General features: G+C 34.6%; 1 non-coding gene across 1 annotated transcript; it reads left to right on the top strand.

Moving 5' to 3' along the window:
• Positions 1-270: 270 nt before the first annotated feature.
• Positions 271-377, top strand: LOC117275423 (small nucleolar RNA R71). The gene has a single exon (XR_004505583.1). It is a non-coding gene; the product is annotated as a small nucleolar RNA R71 (small nucleolar RNA).
• Positions 378-8,391: the final 8,014 nt, after the last annotated feature.

Below are 8,391 nucleotides of genomic sequence, written 5' to 3' on the forward strand. Positions count from 1 at the left end.
GCTAAGGTCAGCTTTTGTATTTCTTTAGCTATAGCATCAAGTTGTACCTGCACAAATGTATTAGCATCAACTTGGTGAACACCAGTTGATCTTCTTCTTTCACCACTCTCCGGGGGCCACTAATTAGCATCTTTAGATAACTCATCAAGAATTGTATCTATCTCCTTTGGAGTCTTCTTCATCAACGAGCCTCCAGCTACATTGTTCAATGTTCTACGTGAGGCCGGTGTCAATCCATCTCAAAAATTTTGGAGTTGCATCCAGAGTTCAATTTCACTATGTTGACACTTTCTAACTATCTCCTTAAACCTCTGTCATTCTTCAAAAACAGTTTCAGTCTCTTTCTGGCAGAAGTTATGGATTTCTCTTCTAAACTTGCCCGTCTTAGCTGAGGAGAAATATTTATCAAGGAATTGTTTGGTCATCTCCTCCCATGTTCTAATCGATCCTGTGGGTAAGCTTCGAAGCCACTATTTTGCATCATCTTTGAGTGTGAAGGGGAATGCCCTTAAGTACACTGCATCTTCTGACACACCTTTATATTGAAAGGTGTTCATAATCTCCTCGAAGTCCATTAAATGTGTAATTGGATCTTCGTTCATCTTCCCTCTGAAGACACAGCAATTCTGAAGGGTTTGAAGCAATCCTTGCTTCAATTCAAAATTGTTACCTGCAATTGGAGGTGATCTAACACTTGATAACCCTTGATTGTAGACCGGTCTAGCATAGTCGCCCAGTGATCTCCCAGGCATAGGAGCTATATTTTCGAACTGGTCTGCAGTCAAGGGTTGATTTTGAGAAATTATCTGACCCCTCTCTTCTTCATAAATAATCTGTGCATCTCTAATGGCTGCTTCCTCAGCATCCCGTGCATCTTTTTCTCGTTGTTGGGCTGCCTCTCTTACAGCCAAATCTATATTATTTTCACTGTTCCCAACCTTTTGTGATGTCTCAGTGAGATCTATTTCTTTCCTCAGTTGTCACAGTTATTTTTCTATCTCTAGTTCGTATGGTAGCACTTCTTTAGCAGAAGCCCGAGTCATGCACTACTCTTAACCTATAACTTGCGCACTGTCAGCGAACACCAAACATAAAAAGAGAAAAAAAATATATAATAAAAAGAAAAATTCCTGAATTAGCACTGTCACACCCCTTTTCAACCCCAAAAAGATGATGTGTGTTATTTTATGGATTGTGGGTTAAAGATTTTTTCCAATTGAAGTGACAAATTTGAATAGGGATTATTTTATTTATAGAGTTGCCACTTGGAATTGATTTTTCGGTGTTCCAAGTCACCTTTTATTTGAATCCCTAATCAAAAGAAGGTTTGACTCTATTATTAATTGCGAAAACAAAGTCCGAGTATGGAATTCTGTTGACCGGAGAGAAGGTGTAAGGCATTTTTCGAGTCCCATAGTTCTAGCACGGTCGCTTTATTGACTTAAACTTGGCTTGAATTGATTTTAGATAAACTGTGTTTTATTGGATTTTCATATTTTACCTATCCACTTTTAATTATTAAAATTATCAAGGAAAAGATTTGAATAAAATTGTCCTTACCGCACCACGCGAACGAATGTGTGACCGGGATGAATTTTATTGATTTTTATCATAACCGCGCTACGCAAGCGAATACGCGATCATGATGAGGATTATTAGTACGCTATTACTTTTGGAGAAAATTACTACATTCGAAGAAAATAATTTTGAAATTTATTAAAAGTTAACTATTGCGCTACGCACATGAATTCGCGAGTTTAGCAATGGATTTATTAAATTAAAAATTAACTAAAACTAACGAGTATGGTATGACATAATTAAATTAAATTATTGAATGTTAAACATCACGTTACGCAAGCGAGTCAATGAAGTTAAAGCATGCCTACTAATTGCCTAGCGTCTAAATTAATTAAAAATCGCTTCTTTTTATTTATTACTTGTTCGACCGAAAAAAAATGATATTATTATTAAAAATAATTTCTAACTAATGTAAGATATTAAATCCGGGTAAGATTATGTTAAACTTTCATGGTATTGGGCCACTTATTTTTTTTAACAAAAGATAATTTATTGATTTTAAAGAAAATGTCCATCTTACTTTCTATTGTCATTGGGCCTACAGATTTTAGCTTATTTGGCCCATGTTGCTTAAGAGACTCGATGACCAAGACAACACAAAATAACAAGTATTCTTCTAAGCCCAAATTGCTTCTTACATTGATTCCAAACTAAAATTGTTTTTCATAAAAGAAACTTACATGCTAATTATTATCTTTTATCTTCTTAACCAACTATTTCTTAAGGACTAACATAATATTTCTACTCGTCTACACCAACATGGCACTATCAAATTACACCCATTAGCAACATAAAAACTACGACTAAATATAAAAACTACAAAAAAACGGTAATACTTTAATGCTAAAAAAAGAGCTATATTATTACATTATGTTGACTGTAATTCAAAGCATCAAAATATTTGAAGCTAAAAGTCTTTCTTAGATAATTATACATGAACCATGAAAGTAACTCACAGAAAAGATCCCAAACTAAACAAACATGGTTAAAAGTGGGGTCTTTATCTTTTCCTTAAACTAAGTAAACTTAACAGAATGTAATTTCAATCACATATATAAAGAAGAAAACGATAATTCAACTAATTTTTAACACATTTACATGATGATAACACTAATATAATATTCATCTTGAAACAAAATCAGATCTAACATATTCCATCAACCAAACTAGGATCAAATCCTTCTTATTATCATCAAGAATCTGCAATATAAGAATTTGAAAGTTACCTGGTTTGTAGAAAAATAAAATACAGCAGTGCAGCAACAAAAAATTTAACAGCAAATACAGTAGAAACAGCAGCAACTCAAGTGTTAAGATAACCTAGAAAACTCAACAAAGATGCTTGAAGCTGGTAGCTATCAACTTCACAAATTTCCTAAGGGATCTTTCCATTTTTCTCAAAGTTTTTGCACTCAAATAATACTCACAAAGCTCTAAAATTTCAGCTTGCTATATGTATTAAGCTGCTGATTTTTCTCAAAGATATATGTCTTTAAGCAACTCTTCAAGATGTGTGTAAGTGTAAGATCGGGTGTGGGGCCCTTTATAGGAGAAGAGCAGCCCTTTAAATAGGCAAATAAGTCAGATTTTTTGGACAGATTTTGGTTCACCAAAAGTCTGTCCAAAAGACTGACTTTGCGTGCTAAACACTGTTCAAAAACTGTCAAAAAGTATTGTATTTGTCACCACACAATGACTTTTGAGTTTTGTACTCTAAAGTCTTTGCACAATAAAAACAACCAAACTTGTATTATTCCTTTTTTAATTTCAGCTTTTATCAACACAAAATTTAAATACTCAAATCCAATATAAACAAATTCACTAAGCACTTGAAATTTTTATTATCAACTATCATGACTAAGCGAATAGTTATTTCAAAGCTAATGAACAACTAATTATCAGCGATTAATAACTATGAACAACTAAGCTAACACAACTAATAATAAAAATATAAATAATAATAATAAAAATAAAAAAAAATCATAAATCATGCTATACATAAACTAACTACAATACAATTAGATAAAATAGACAAAGGAAACGAGAATAAGGGTATACCAAACGAGGGCGTTCGGGGTGGTCGCCGGAATTTGGCCGAATTTTTAGTTGCCGGATTTTCGGGATGGAATTGACATCAATAGGTAGGTCTTGATGAGCTCTATCCGCTGATGTAGGTATTGTAGGGTGGTAGTGGCCGGAACTTCAAGAATTTGGGCAAAAAAGTGGCGGCTAAAGTTTCCTAGATCTAAAATTCAAGGAGTTTAAGGGGGTTTTGAAGGATTTGGTTTGGAGATATGGAAAGAGGAGGTTTGTGGAGATTACATGGTGTGAATTTAGGGGTGTTTGGAGGTGGTCCGCCACCAGTGGGCGATTTCCGGCGGTGGCAGTGGTGGTGGGGGGCGGATCTGGGAGAGAGAGAGAGAGAGAGAGAGAGAGAGAGAGAGAGAGAGAGAGAGAGAGAGAAGAGAGAGGAAGAAGAAAAGAATTATGTGGGAAATGAGGACAATTTTCAGATTTTTGAAGCTTTAAATACCTCTTGAGAGATCAAATATGGACCATTAGATCAAGGGGTGATCAATGGGTGAGATTTGATCTTGGGTCACTCAATGAAACGACGTAGGTTTGAGGCAAAACTATATCGTTTCAGACCCTTTCAGTGACAGCCCCTTATCTTGCACTCTTGACCACTTTCTCTTTCAAATTTGGCCTAATTCCCTTAATCAAACTTATTAAACTAAATTTATACAAATAAATTAATTAATTAAATAACTTATTCAAATGATCAATTAACTAGATTAATTCACCAATTGAATACTTAGTTAATTCCTAAAATGCGCAAATGAAGAAAGAACTTTTTTTTTGTTGGTATTTTTATGATAGGAAATATGCAATTAAAGACACAAAAAATGAGAAAATAAGTAAAATAAAAATATACTAATGACTTTAGGAGGTGTTAAAATAGTACAAAAATTAGGTATTCACAAGCACTATAAACTATTTCAAACACTATTGATTGCCAATCCCCGGCAACGGTGCCAAATATTGACGAGCACAAAACACACACTTAAATTATGCTCGCTAATCAAATATAGTATAGTATAATATCGTATCCACAGAGATTAGATTTAAACAGTATTCTCGTAGTTTCTAGCTTGGTTGCTATCCAAGATGATCAACAATTGATATTTATAAAATGTCTAACTAAAATTAACTAAGAATCTAAAGTTATTGACTAATGATAATCGAACCAAGGAATAAGCAAAGAAGGTTATCAATGGGAGAAGATAGGGTTTTGATAGGATAGGTGCAAGATAATTGTTTAGGATCTAACTCTAGATAATTCACTTCTAATGTTTAAGTAAGTCTCTCGAATTCACGCAATTATTAGTTCACACGCTATGCAAAAACTCCTCTCTTGATTAAGTCTTAACTTCATAAGATGAACCAATTTAAGCAGTTGAAGATATGCAAGAATGCGTAGTGGATTGGTCTTTAGGAAAACCTCTTTCGATTATTCTCCAAACTAGGTTTAATCAATGATTCAACTAGCCTCTTTCGATTACTTGGAAGAATCTATGAACTCAACTAACAATATAATGCAAAGATATCACAAGTTATGCCTTTCTCGATTACATGAACTAGTGAATATAGATGCAACAATTAAATCATCCAAAATGATTCAATACATTAAACTAGAGTTATAATCTACAAACAATCATCAACAAACCAAATCCATCAAACCCTAAAGAGAACTACTCCATAGATATAGAGAAATTCATCATAAATAAAATTAAAGTATAGGAAAACATAAATTCAATCCAAACTCGGGTCTTGAGTGAGGAAGGAATGATAAAATCCTTGTGCTTGTGTTCTTCCAACTCCTCCTTAGCCTCCTTAGGTCCAAAGTATGTCAAAAGTGTAGAAAATAATATTTTTCCATGTATTTATACCAAGTAGGGTCGGGCCCAAACTAAATCACCTTCTTCTAGCCGAAATAGGACAGTGCCTCTGTAAAAATTACACAGGCGCGCCGCATGGGGCGACGCGCCATGCGGGGCATTAGTGGAGATTTTCAGAGAGCTAATAATTTGACAGGCAGCAGGTTTTGTACAGCCGTGGTACGCCGCGGTTATGGGATTTTCTCATAGTACGGTTCAAACTTTGATTTTTGATATCCAGACTTGGTCCTCGACCCCGAACACGATCCCGGCTTAATCCCTTGGACTTTTACTCAGACTTCAAAGCTCCAAATAGCTCGAATTAGCTCCACAACATCTACATCACTCGGAATCACTCCTACAAGGCATAAAACACACAATAAGTGCGAAACACTACTAATTAAATCTCAAACACAAATAAAGTGTAGTGAATTAAAGTGCAATAAGCAACTAAAATATATAATTTTAGCCTACCATCACAACTCTGAGCCAACAACAAAGTTTATAACCTCTTGCGAACCTAAGGATTAACTTTAACCCTTGTAGCAATGCCATAGGCTATTGCGACTACTTCAAGTCAACTCTAACTTGAATGATACAACTCAAGTACCAATTATAATTTGCATCTAAAGAAAGCTGAAAGGTACAACTCAAAAGCTCCTAGTATAATTGAACTAGAATTAAAGACAGATACATGGAACTGGTTCTTCAATCTGGTTCATGTAGCTTCAGGTTCGTACTCTTGAAACTCGCAGGAAATGCTCACAAAATGTCTTGATATTTTGCTCTAAATTCTTTCTTAACTTCAGTATGTGTGCGATAGTTATAAAAGAGAACAAACTGATATATATATATATATATATATATATATATATATATATATATATATATATATATATAGAGAGAGAGAGAGAGAGAGAGAGAGAGAGAGTTAGTAGAATTATGATTAACTAGAAGTTTGATGCTTTACTCTTCTTTAGTGGAGAGTTTTAGTTATTTTCAACTTCTTACTCTTTTCTTATCTTGGATAGAGTTCTCTTCAAGTAAGGAGTCCTTCTCCTTATCAAATATGCAATCTTTTTGTTCAGGGATTATCATAAATAACCGCTTATACTTATCTCATGCACGTGCATGTCTTTTGCCTGATTTTGACTGTAACATGTGTACAGTGTCCATGGACATGGTTCATGCACGTGTTCTTTTGTCAACCATCAAAACCAATATCGCTCAGACCAACAGTATCCTTGGCTAGTTTACAAATAAGTGCTCTTAATGTTGCCGGTCTAACCCTGAACTGCCGATGCTTCATTTCTCAAAAAAAATTGCACAACTTGAAGATCTTGAATTTGATACTTTCTGCGCTAAAAGTTAGCAATATCTTAAATAGTAAACATGCCAATAAAATGGTGAGGGGGGTGTCACAGTTAAAAGGTGAGGTATGAGAAGGACCTACCATGTTTGGGGGGGAACATGCGCCGTTCCAGATTTGCTGCTTCTCTGTCAGTCATCCATCCTTTTCAATCATCACCCTAAAATGATAAAATCTTACAACAAAAAAAAGATAATGCTGAAATTAAGATTTCACATATGTCAAAATATTGACTCGTTTGTAGAACCACCTAAAATTGAATAGTTTAACGTGCTTTTACTTTCATATCACCGTATACTCACAATTTTACAAACCATTGAAACACTTCTCTACAAAAATTTTGAATTTAGTTATTTGGGGGTGATATGATTTTTTGTCGGATGTCAACAGAATATACCATAATAACCTACAATATTTTTAGTAGATACACTATCGTAGTTGTTTTCCATGAATACTGATCGACAGTTCAAGTATATTCGATACGGCTATAAAATATAATGCTTCTGCTCTGTCCAGATAAATATTTTTGGAGGCTTTTTCTTTTTGCTGTATGGTGAGTTGGTGACGTTCTTTTATTCTTTTACTTACGCTATGAGCTTTTATATTTTTAATTCAATTAGGAAATTACTTACAATGAAGCAACAAAATGCAACAAGTCGTCTGCCTTTGGTTGTAATTGAACATTAATAAACAACAACAATAATTCAGTAAATCCCACTAGTGGGGTTTGGAAAGGATAGTGTGTACGCAGACTTTACTCCTACCCTGGGGTAAAGAGGCTGTTTCCGATAGACACTCGGTTCCCTCCCTCCAAGAACTCTCCATCTTTCTCTTGGGCTGACTCGAACTCACAATCTCTTGGCTGGAAGTGGAGGGTACTCACCACTAGTGCAACTCACTCTTGTCAACATTAATAAACAAATTATACAAATATATCGGTTGCTAATTCACAGGAAAACAAATACATGTTTCAAGTGTAAATGATTCTTCTACGTGATGAATCTATTTTTCTCGACATGTCACCTGTTACAAACATATGCCTTGCTACGATAATCCCCTTCTCAATTCGGGTATGGCAAAACAAAAGAAAGGTTGATGAAACATGGCCAAGAACAGCACCTCTGCTCAAATGAGTATATCGAATCAAATGAAAGATTCATGTGACGTGGTCCTCAACAGTAATGGTAGCTATATCATCAACCCTTTTTAGTTTGTATGTCAAATCTCCTAAGAGATTTTTATTTAAGAGATATGAAAATAAAACAAAAGATCTTTGAAAGGTCACTGTTTTCTATTCAAATTATAAAGGACTATTGATGTAAACTAATAGTCCACCAAACTGTATAGATAACCAAGTTTTCTACTCGTTCCCATAGTAAGCAACAGACTGTAAAATCAAACAGTATTGGGAACCAGGTTCTATATCTGTTCCCACAGTAAATCGGCAGTAAATAAATAACACGCAATATTTACGTGGAAAACTCTTTGCTCAAGGGATTAAAAATC

This window comes from Nicotiana tomentosiformis, chromosome 7 (genome assembly GCF_000390325.3).
Source record: "Nicotiana tomentosiformis chromosome 7, ASM39032v3, whole genome shotgun sequence".
NCBI classification, from domain to species: domain Eukaryota; kingdom Viridiplantae; phylum Streptophyta; class Magnoliopsida; order Solanales; family Solanaceae; genus Nicotiana; species Nicotiana tomentosiformis.